The sequence below is a fragment of the Apium graveolens genome, chromosome 1 (genome assembly GCF_009905375.1).
Source record: "Apium graveolens cultivar Ventura chromosome 1, ASM990537v1, whole genome shotgun sequence".
In the NCBI taxonomy this organism is placed as follows: Eukaryota; Viridiplantae; Streptophyta; class Magnoliopsida; order Apiales; family Apiaceae; genus Apium; species Apium graveolens.
The window spans coordinates 89,816,281-89,828,701 of NC_133647.1; the positions used below are offsets into that span (position 1 = coordinate 89,816,281).

General features: G+C 40.9%; 1 non-coding gene across 1 annotated transcript; it reads left to right on the top strand.

The window, feature by feature from the left end:
* The first annotated feature begins 11,945 nt into the window (after window positions 1-11,945).
* On the top strand, window positions 11,946-12,052 carry LOC141680963 (small nucleolar RNA R71). The gene has a single exon (XR_012558457.1). It is a non-coding gene; the product is annotated as a small nucleolar RNA R71 (small nucleolar RNA).
* The last annotated feature ends 369 nt before the right edge of the window (window positions 12,053-12,421 follow it).

Genomic DNA, 12,421 nt, shown 5'->3' on the forward strand with positions numbered 1-12,421 from the left:
TACATCAAAGCAACCAGTTTATTATGTGAAGATCCACTTCAAGTTGTTCTGGAGGGTGACATGGATAAAGAAAATAAAGAGTGTACGGGCTACAAGAAACTTTTGGATGTAGCGCCTCTAGCTATGCTTGATCATTTTATTGTGCTGCATCACGAGGAAGTTAAGGAGAGTTCAACGCCTCCCCAGGTAGAACTAAAACCACTTCCTACATATTTGAAATATGTGTTCATGGGCCCTAATAATTCATATCCTGTTATTGTCAACGCTGTGCTTGATGACATTCAAATTGAGTTGCTGCTCACTGTTTTAAAAAAATATAAAAATGTCATTGAATATACTATTGATGATATTAAGGGCATTAATCCATCATTTTGCGCGCATAAAATAATTCTTGAAAATGATCAAGCCTCCTCTATTGAACCTCAACGAAGACTTAATCCTAACATGATGGAGGTAGTCAAAAAGGAAGTTTTAAAACTTCTTGTTGCAGGTATAATCTACCCTATCTCTGATAGTAAGTGGGTTAGCCCTGTGCATGTAGTTCCAAAGAAAGGAGGAATGACCGTTGTCAAGAATGATAAGGGTGAGTTGATTTCTACTAGAACCGAGACAGGGTGGCGAATGTGCATTGATTATCGAAAATTGAATAAAGCCACTAAAAGACCATTTTCCTCTCCCTTTTATTGATTAAATGCTTGTAAGATTGGCAATCTTTTTTTTGTTATTTAGATGGATATTCAGGTTTCTTACAAATTCCCATCCATCTAAACGACCAAGAAAAAACGACTTTTACTTGTCCATATGGTACATTTGCATATTGTAGAATGCTATTTGGATTATGCTGTGCCCCACCAACCTTTCAACGATGTATGATGGCAATTTTCTTTGATTTTACGGAAGATTTAATGGAAGTTTTTATAGATGACTTCTCTGTTTGTGGAATATCTTTTGATGCATTCTTACTGTTATGGATAAAATACTAAGGTTATTATTTGCTGTATTTATTACTAAGATTCGGGAGCTCAAGGCCTTTAATGGCTGCTCTCGTGTTTCGTAGCTTAATTCTGCCTTTACGAGATGCCTACGTATCTCTGTGAATTAGAGAATCAAGCCAAAAAACGTAGTTCTGATTTGTGGGGCGAGACCCCTTATATAGATGTTGAGAATCCTTGAATTGGACTTGGCATAGGAGACTTGGTGGGCAAGTCTCATAATTAGAATGGACTTTGGAGTCCTAGATAGTAGGAAACTGATTCCTTATCCTTTTAGGTCCCCTTGAGGCCAATCTACAAGGATTTATATCCCCACTAGGACTTATCTTAATAGCTGTTTTCCTCCTTTATTTATTAATTACGAAATTAATAAATAATCAGGGTTTTTGGGCCTTCTTTGTTCCATCAGGCCTGATCTGGTCCATCAGGCCTGATCAATGTGTTGACCTTCTTGGTCTGAATGTCATACATCTTCTTATTGGGCCTAGCAGCCCACACCTTGCAATATTTATTTATACAATCAGGATTTATATATCCCTATCATTTGCCCCCCAACTTTTGGGAAACATTGATTAGGTTTCGCAAAAGTAAAGTCTATTCATTCTCTTACAGAGTTTCGTTTTTGTGTAAAGCGTGGAGCGACCTACACATTTACAACGATTTTTCTTTATTTCTGGATTTTTCCCTAATTTTCTGGGATTTGTCCCTAATTTTCTGGATTTTCCCTTATTTTCTGGGATTTATCCTAATTTTCTGGGATTTATCCTTAATTTCTGGATTTTCCCTAATTTTCTGGGGTTTTCCCTAATTTTCTGGGATTTATCCTTAATTTATGGATTTTTCCCTAATTTTCTGGGATTTATCCCTAATTTCTGGATTTTTCCCTGATTTTCTGGGATTTATCCCTAATTTTCTAGGATTTGTCCCTAATTTTCTGGGATTTATCCCTAATTTCTGGATTTTTCCCTAATTTTCTGGGATTTATCCCTAATTTTCTGGGATTTGTCCCTAATTTTCTGGATTTTCCCTTATTTCCTGGGATTTATCCTAATTTTCTGGGATTTATCCTTAATTTCTGGATTTTCCCTAATTTTCTGGGGTTTTCCCTAATTTTCTGGGATTTATCCTTAATTTATGGATTTTCCCTAATTTTCTGCCTTAAAATCGATCAGGATGTATAAAGAATCGATCAGGATGTATACAAAATCGATCAGGATGTATACAAAATCGATCAGGATTCCTGACCGATTTCGATCAGGATTCCTGACCGATTTCGATCAGGATCCTGATCGAATTAGCTCAGGAACTTACATTCTGGTCGACAGGATTCCTGATCGATTTCGATCAGGACTCTGATCGAATTGGCCTTCAAAGTGACACCCTAGTCGACTGATACATGGGCTTAATCGACCAGGATTCCTAATCGATTTCGATCAGGACTCTGATCGAATTGGCCTTCAAAGTGACACCCTAGTCGACTGATACATGGGCTTAATCGACCAGGATTCCTGATCGATTTCGATCAGGATTCTGATCGAATTAAGTGGCTTTCTACCATTCTGATCGAATAGAATATCGGTCAGGACTCTCTTCTGTGTCGATCAGGACTCTGATCGATCTTAGGGGATTTCTTCCCTCCTGTTCGAATGAGATATCGATCAGGATCCTTTTTTGCGTCGATCAGGACTCTGATCGAACTTAGGGGATTTCTTCCCTCCTATTCGAATGAGATATCGATCAGGATCCTTTTTTGCGTCGATCAGGACTCTGATCGATCTTAGGGGATTTCTTCCCTCCTGTTCGAATGAGATATCGATCAGGATCCTTTTTTGCATCGATCAGGACTTTGATCGAACTTAGGGGATTTCTTCCCTCCTGTTCAAATGAGATATCGATCAGGATCCTTTTTTGCGTCGATCAGGACTCTGATCGAACCAATTTAAAATTCTGGTCGATTTTTGACCTTTCAAATTCCATTGGAGTTTCTAGATTATTCCTGATATTTCTGGTTGATGGGCTTTTAGGTTGGGCCTGGCTAAATGGGCCTAGAAACGCCTCGTATCCCGAGCTTTTCGCCTATATAAGTGTAGTGTGAAGTGAGAATCCTCATTTCACCTCACATTTCTCATTTTCTCTCATAAACCTCTCTAGAGTTCTCTCCCTTTGAGAAGGCGATTTCCGGCGACCTCAGCCACCGCAGCTCCACCTTTCTCAGGTTTTTCTGGGTTTCAAGCCTTCAACCGAAGCATATCAATGGCGGATCGTGACTTGGCTCGTTTGCAGAAGATGAATGTCTCTAAGAGAGGTACAAACATTCAAATTCAATCTCCATATACTTCCCTACTTGATATGATTAACTCGAGGGGTGATGAATATCCCTCCCTATCTGAGTTAGATTCGTATAATCATGGTAACACCTTTCATGAGTTAGATGGTAGGATAGAGTCTATGAACACCCTGTATAGACTTCCACCCCACCTTAGGATTACTCCAGCCGCCCCTGGGGATAGGACTTGTAATTGGGAGGGGGATACTTTGTTTATCTATCGAGGAGCCCTGACCGCGGGTCTCAGGTTCCCATTCCATGAATTTATTCCTCGCTTACTTGCAGATGTACAAATTAACCCTTGTCAACTCCCTCCTAACGCTTGGAGGAACATTATCTGTTTTATGGTCCTTTGTCTTAGAAACAATTTTCCTCTTTCTGTAGCTGTCTTTAGGAAAGTTTTCCAATTCTATAATAGCGCCATGAGTCAACCAGGTTGGGTTTTAATTCGTCAACGGCCCAAAATCCCTCATATCTTCGATAGTAATTCCATAGTTGAGAATAACCCCAAAAGGAGGGACGAGTTTGTGAGGCTGACCTGGGCTGGGGGTGATTGGGCCACACTCTTTCGTAGGCCCTTTTGCAAAGTGTCAGATGGGAGTCCAGGTAGCATCAGATTATCTGATGAGGAGGAGATGTTCTACCAAGCCTTAATTTCAGATGATGGGAAAACAGACACCTGGACCCTCTTAGAGGAGTTTTCTCTGAAGAAAGTTGGCCTCTCTCAGGCCAGTGATAAGGGTAAATTTATAACTGGATAACCATTTTTCCTTCCCTTTAATTGTAACGTTTTATCTCTCCTGTAATTTAATATTCTTTCTATCTTTCCTTTTCAGCTTGCGAGGCCATCAATAATGTCAACAGGCCCAAGGAAGGGGAGTCAGGCCGCCAGAAGAGGGCCAAGCTAAACAAGGACCCCAGGAGCAAACCTGACGGTCCTTCTTTTCTTAAGCCCCACGTCCCGGTGGTCGAGTTGGGGGACGATGCGGATCCTCCACTTAAGGCACATTCCTTCAGGCCTAACTGGGGCTTCAGGAGGAGCGATACGGTGGTTGGATCCACCAAACATGCTAAGGATTGGTCGTACCATTCCATCAGTCCCCATGACTTTACTGACATTGTTACGGGGAGTGATATCGAGACTATTGAGCTTCTGGGTTCTCAAGCCCAAGTTGCGGTAACTTTCTTTTTTCTCTTTTTCTTTGAATCCCAACTTTCTCGTATTTCAACGAACTTGTGCTAACTCATACATATTTCTTTGCAGAGTAATACCTACTTCCAGGCGGCCCTCCACCAGGCTAGGTCCTGGAAGGGTAACTCAGATGGGTTTGAGAAGGAGATGAAGAAATGGGAAGAGAGAGCCAAGGTCCTGGAGAAGAAGCTGGACACGAAGAAAGAGGAGCTGGCTAAGGCTCATTCCGAGCTGGTGAAACTTAGGAGCGATAAGGATAAGCTCATTGATGACTACATGGATTCTGACAAGTTTAAGAATCTCATGGAGATTCATGATGAGGGTCTTTATTCCCTACAGTTTACTCAGGGATGGGATGCGGCCGTAAAGGCGGTTTCTGAGAAGCACTTGGGCTTAGTCGACCCTAAGGACTTTATAAGTCCCGAGCAGGCTGAGTCGGAGGACAGCATAGACGCCCTCTTCAACTCCCCTCAGCCAGATGATCGCATCTTGGATCCTAACACTGCTTCTCCTTCCGCTTCTCCTGCGAAGGATGCTGAAGGCGCTGATAAGGAGCAAGAGAATGAAGGCTCCCGCATGGAGGAGTAGTTTTTCTATTCTGTAATTTTATCCTTAACTTATGTCTGGACTTTTGTTTGTATTAAAACTTATTACCCTCCGGGGCTATTTTATATGCTACTTTCCTTATTTGCATTCTCTCCTTTATTTTTCCGATACTTTATATTCAAAATTGGATTAATGGGCCACACAAGTATTATCACAACTCAAACATCCATAGGTTGAAATAATTTCGAACTCTTCAATTTCAAGTCTGGTTTTCCAAAACCTTACATAATATGGGTTCGGCCCTGATCTATAATAGCTAAAAAATAAAAATCCTATGCAAACAAAGCTTCAAGGTGCTTTTAAACCTACTTTTCATAATGACAAGTGAGAATCGTACTTCGACCATCTTACACGTAGTAAACCTTCAGGTTTTGTGCGTGCCAGGTTCTCGGGACTTCAAAACCATCCATAGTCTCCAGCTTGTAGGTTCCTCTACCCTGAACGCTCTTGACTCTATACGGCCCTTCCCAATTTGGGGCAAGCTTTCCTTTCTGTCCGACACCAGAAGCCTCTATTTTTCTCAAGACTAGGTCACCTTGTTTGAAAAACCTCTCTTTAACCCTTAGGTTGTAGTAGAATGAAGCCTTTTTCTGATATTCTACTATCTTTGCATGTGTTTTATCTCACACTTCATCGATTAAATCCAGGGATAACCTCTGCCCTTCCTCATTTTCTTCTGCATTGAAAGCCTGAATCCTTGGAGAGGAATGTGATATATCTACTGGAACTACTGCTTCTGCCCCATATGCCAACATGAAGGGAGTTGCTCCTGTCGTGACTCTACAGGTAGTCCTGTAGGCCCATAATATTGGAAGTATTTCATCCACCCAATTATTTCTTGACTTCTCGATCCTCTTCTTTAGTCCATCCAGGATTATCCGATTTGCTACCTCTGCTTGCCCATTGGCTTGCGGGTGAGCCACAGAGGTGAATCGTAACTCAATTTCATTTTCTTCACAATACTTCTTAAATTCCTCATTGTTGAATTGTGTTCCATTGTCAGTGACGAGGATACGGGGAATTCCATATCGGCACATAATGTTTACCCACATGAATTGTGCAACCTGCTTAGTTATGATTTTGGCCAAGGGTTTGGCTTCGATCCACTTGGTGAAATAATCAATGGCTACAATCAGAAACTTCCTTTGTGTCGTGGCCATAGGAAAAGGCCCTAGAATATCCATCCCCCACATAGCAAAGGGAATAGGTGAGCTGATAGAGGTCAGCATCTCGGGGGTTGTCTAACAACTGGTGCATGCTTCTGACAGCGATCACACTTCTTCACATATTCTTTGGCATCAGCCATCATTTCTGGCCAATAGAAGCCTAAACGGGTTATCTTATGAGCCAAGGCCCTGCCCCCCAAGTGTTGCCCACAAATACCTTCATGTACTTCCTGAAGAGCCAAGCGTGCCTCATCGGGCCTGAGACACCTCAAGTAAGGAATCACGAAAGATCTTTTATACAGAATCCCATCTATCAAAGAGTACCTTAGTGCTCGAATAGTTAACTTCCGTGCTTCAGTTGCATCGCTTGGCAACCAACCGGTCTGAATGTGAGCCTTGATGGGATCAATCCATGACGTCCCCAAGCCTATGGGAGCCACTAGCTTAACATCTATGCTTCGTGTCTTCAAAACACGGAAGTACACACTTCCTGAACTTTCTTCTATCTCGGATGAAGCAAACTTTGATAACGCATCTGCCTTAGCATTTTCTTCCCTTGGAATGTGCTCAACATGACATTCATTAAATTGGGTCATCACAGCCCTTACTAGGCGGACATACTTAGCCATCGTATCATCCATTGCCTCAAATTCTCCCTTTACCTGGGATATGATCAGTTTTGAGTCTCCCTGGACCTTTAAGTTTTTGACTCTAAGTGTCCCAGCTAGACCAAGGCCAGCAATCAGGGCTTCATACTCTGCCTCATTGTTTGTGGTTGGGAAGTCTAGCTTCATAGCTGTTAGGGCGAAAACACAGGCTAATATTTACACAAGTATACGCGTTCGTAAGTAGTATAAGATATAAATCAGATTTGTTCCCACAGAGACTGGTTTAGGTTAAGTTCAATTTATGCACCTATGCAACAATGTATGGTTATCGCTCAATGGTAAGACAAATAACAAATTGGGTTTTTATTAAACTAAAAGATTATACTAAATAACATTAACTAAGAGAATTGAGGTTGAATTACTATATATGACAAACATGGGATTCTAACTTCATTATATACTTCATTCAATAGCCTTATTATTCTTAACCTTAGCATGTGATAGTGATGACACTAATCAGATAACACGAAACTGATAAACGCCAACTTTCATTGCACGAGTACCATTCTACCAGACATCCACAAAAGAGATAGAAGTTGAATAGGCACCAATTATATTGAGACCCTATATGTCTATAGAATTTGACAACATAACGGTTTAAGCACAAGTTATCTATCTTGATTACATAGGGCAAGTAAAACGGTTAGAGTTACCTACGAATCATGCATACACATACATGAACCTATGCTAGCATGGCAAGTTCTAAACCTCTATATTCACTGTCGCTTCAATAGAGATTAACACGCTATTTTATATATTAGCTACGCACATAAGACGAATAAGCACAACCAATACTAGGATATCAATCAATCACCACACACCAAGATATCGAAACAATTATTTATTGAAATCCATAAGTAAATCCGCTAGAATCCCATGACAACGATTAGCCCATAATCGAACTCATTGTCACCATGGGTTCCAATGAAAGCATGGTATAAACAAGGTCTTAATAAACTAAATAATAATCAAAGTACGAATAAACGAGATCTAGGTTCAACAAGAACGAAAATGAGCATCCAAAGTTACAACTAATTCAAAGAATCACAAGTTGAAAACAAGATCTTCTTTTTCGGAGTTGTTCTGTGCTTCTAGATCTTCTCCTTGGTATCCCAATCTTCCCGGATGATGAAAACCCTTTTTTTAAGTATATATACGCCCCTAGTGGACCTGGACCCTTAAAATCGTCAAATTCTACTCAAAAAAGGCTTTTTCAGCGAAATCAGCGACCTGCTGCGCCCTGAGCGGCCGCTCAGCTCTCCTGAGCGGGCGCTCAGCTCTCTGAGCGGGCGCTCAGCTCTGCTAAGCGGGCGCTCAGCTACTGACTGGGAAAAATATTCTGATGAATCTTGTTTTGGCCATAACTTGAGGTCTACTCGTCAGAACTAGGCGATTCAACTGCCCACGCGAAGCTATTGAGATTCTCTACAACTTGACAATGGCCTTGGCTTCCAATTCTGATCACTTTTAATCATATTTCCTTTAAAAGCTCTTTTCTTCATTTAACTGATACTTGAAATGCAAACACAAAAACACATCAAAATACCAACAACTTGAGTCCAAAACACCAATTTAAGCTTGTAATAAAGCATTCCAAGTGGATATAAAATCCACTTATCATACCCCCAAACTTGAATCGATGTTTGTCCTCAAGCATAAACAGACTCAAAACTACAAAACAAACCTAATGCATGAATGCAACTATGTGAATGCAACTAAATGATAATGCAATCGATCCCCTCAGAATAACCATAACCAAATGAATAAACCAATGCCTCTAAGAATGCAATAACTTGAAACAGAGTTCAAATAAATCCCACAAACCAACTCATAAACCAGAAACGTGCGGGTATGGATGCTTAACAGATATACTCTCGATACTAGATCAATAACCCTAACTTATCTATCATTGAAACAATCAAAAGTTTATAAACAGAATAGACAATAAACGCATTATGACTCACAACACCTCCTTTCTACTAGAGTTATACAAGGATTCACACTATTATTGAACACATAGCAAAGATGCTTATTTGATCGTGCAATGAATGAGGTCCCAAAACACTTATACAATAATACCCATGTAGCGAGCGTTAGGTTAGCGGATCCCAGACTATAAAAGCCTTAGGTCACTAGGCACAAAGTCCCCTAGAACTTAATAACTCGAGTATTAAAGAGCTCACTCTTGATCAATTATGCATAAACACATACTTTTTTCTTTCTTTTTTTTTCTCTTTTTTCTTTTTTTTTTCCTTTTTTTTCAACAATTTCTGAATGAGTGTGTTTCGCTCCATCTCATTCAACCCTAGACTACTCATAAAAATATGAGCCGGCTACTAGCCATTTGACGCCTAGCCTTATAACAACTAGCAATGAAATCCAAGTTTTTCTCCAGATAAAAAAAATCAGTGTTTTTACGTCATTACGAGAATATCACAAATTCTAAATATAACCAAGTGATTAAATCTCAACAACAAACAAGTATGATCATGATCTAGATCAAAAGCAACCCTATAAGACTTTGTGAAAATATGTATTTCTGGCATGCAAATCAATTCATTAAGACTTAAACATCCCTCTATTCCTCATCACCACACTCAAATCAACATCAACTTATCCAATATCATAGTTCATCTTAAGGGATCATGCTAAATATGCATGCAAATGCAACTATATGAAATTGCATAAAAACAAACAAATATGTCCTAAATGAACAATCATACAAAAATATGAATGAACTACAACTAAACATGCAACATGAATCTATATGAATCTATATGGACACACACTACTAATCCTTACATTATCACCCCCAAACTTAAAATTTTCAATGTCCTCATTGAAGGCAATAATAAGGATTTCAGGCATACCTAGTCGTCGGAAAGATCACCCTCTTCGGGTGGAGGATCAGGTGGCCAATCAACCTCGCCACTAGTGTCTCGGAAAATAGTACCGAAAGCGTGTGTCAAATCTTCAGCAAAATGACGGTGAATGTCGTGCATGGCCTCCATACGCCTAATTACTCTCCTGTACTGCTCGTCACCAACACCAGTCCTATCAACTACCTGCTGCACATGAGAAGAACCCTCTATAGTCACTGGAGGATCCGTTCGGCTACCCTCTACATCATCAAAGATATATCCCAACCCCTTGTCAGGGGGTGCACCTAAGAATGAATAACTCAAGTGATTTGGTAGTGGGTTGAGCTCAAGTGTAGGAGCATCTTCAATAGACGACTCGAGACGATCCTGAGAAATTTTCAGCTCTGCTAACCCAAGAGAATCGAATGGCACATCCAACTTCCTCTTCCACAGAGGTGCATTCAAAACCTGAATTTGCTCTACTTTAAAGCACTCCTCTTTAGTTGTGGGTAATTTTATTTCCTTGAACACATTGAAAGTGACCTTCTGATCATGAACCTTCATCGTAAGCTCTCCTTTTTGCACATCGATCATAGTTTGGCCTGTAGCCAAGAATGGTCTTCCCAAGATAATGGGAATCTTCTTATCTTCCTCGAAATCAAGAATTACAAAGTCAGCAGGGAAGAAGAGTTTATCCACCTTGACCAAGACATCCTCCACTATACCTCGTGGATAAGCGATGGAACGGTCAGCTAGTTACAATGACATGTATGTTGGTTTCGGCTCAGGCAGACCAAGCTTCTTGAAGATAGATAAGGGCATCAGATTGATGCTAGCTCCTAAATCACATAAACACTTGTCGAACGACAAGTTTCCGATGGTGCAAGGAATAGTGAAGCTTCCAGGATCTTTAAGCTTCGGAGGCAACTTCTGTTGCAGCACAGCACTGCATTCCTCCGTTAGAGCAACGGTCTCTAAGTCATCGAGCTTCACTTTCCGAGAGAGAAAACCTTTCATAAACCTCGCATAGCTAGGCATCTGTTCAAGAGCTTCAGCGAAAGGTATGTTGATATGAAGTTTCTTGAACACCTCCAGAAACTTCTCAAACTGCTTATCCAACTTTTTCTTCTGCAGCCTTTTAGGAAAAGGAGGTGGAGGATAAATCTGTTTCTCCCCTGTATTACCCTCAGGAGGAGTGTGTTCCATAGTAGTCTTCCTTGGTTCCACCTCTACTTCCTTCTGCACATCTACTTCAGCCACAACTGCATTTTCTGAATCTTGAGATTTTTCTGGCTCTTTGTCTTGCTGAACTTGGGGGCTTGCGACCTTTCCAGACCTTAAGGTGATGGCGTTCACCTGTTCTTCAACTTCCCTCTTGCCTGGATTTATTTCTGTATCACTAAGAAGCGTTCCTGGTGGTCGATTCAATAAGGCATTAGCAATTTGCCCTATTTGGTTCTCCAGATTCTGGATAGAAACAGCCTGGCTTTGGCATATAAGAGCCTGGTTTTTGTACATAAGCCTCAACTCCTCCAATTCATATTTTTCATTCGAAGATAGACCTGCATCATTAGTTTGTTGTTGAAGTTGGAGTTGTTGTCTTGGTGTAAATTGTTGCTGAAAACCAAGAGGGTTAAATAGCTTATTTGTAAACTGCTGGAATGGATGTTGCATCGCATTTTGATTGTTGCTCCAGCTGAAGTTAGGATAATTCCAGTTGTCAGGATAATAAGTGTCCGGAACTGGTTGCTGCGATCTCTGAAAGTTGCTCACAAACTGAGCTGAGTCGCTAGATATAGCGCATTGTTCTGTCACATGCGGACCTGCACACAGCTCACAAACACTAATTATCTGCTTAACATCATAGTTAGCCAGAGAATCGATCTTCATAGACAATGCCTTTAGTTGAGCAGTGATAGCCGTAGCTGTATCCACTTCAAGAACTCCTGCTACCTTGCCCTGTGGATATCTCTGGGTTGGATACTGATATTCATTAGCAGCCATCAGTTCAATTAGATCATAAGCTTCCTTATAGCTCTTTGCCCATAATGCTCCGCCTGATGCTGCATCGAGTATGGGTCTGGACTGTGCTCCCAACCCATTGTAAAAACAAGTGATGATCATCCAATCAGGAATTCCATGATGAGGACACTTCCTAAGCATCTCCTTGTAGCGCTCCCAAGCTTCACTTAGCGATTCTCCCGTTTGTTGCACAAATTGAGTAATAGCGTTTCTGATTGCAGCTGTCTTCGCCATAGGGAAGAATTTAGTAAGGAATTTCTGAGCAAGATCCTCCCAAGTAGTAATCGAACCAGCTGGTAGAGAGTGTAACCAGCTCTTAGCCTTGTCCCTCAGAGAGAATGGGAACAGTCTCAGCTTCACAGCTTCTTCGGAAACACCGTTGAACTTGAAGGTGTCGCAGATCTCAATGAAATCCCTAATGTGCGTATTGGGATCTTCCGTTGGAGAACCCCCAAACTGGATTGAAGTCTGTACCCATTGAATTATGCCAGGCTTGATCTCAAAGGTATTAGCTGTGATAGCTGGCCGGATAAGGCTAGATTGAATGTCATTGATCTTGGGTTGAGAAAAGTCCATCAAGGCTTTCGT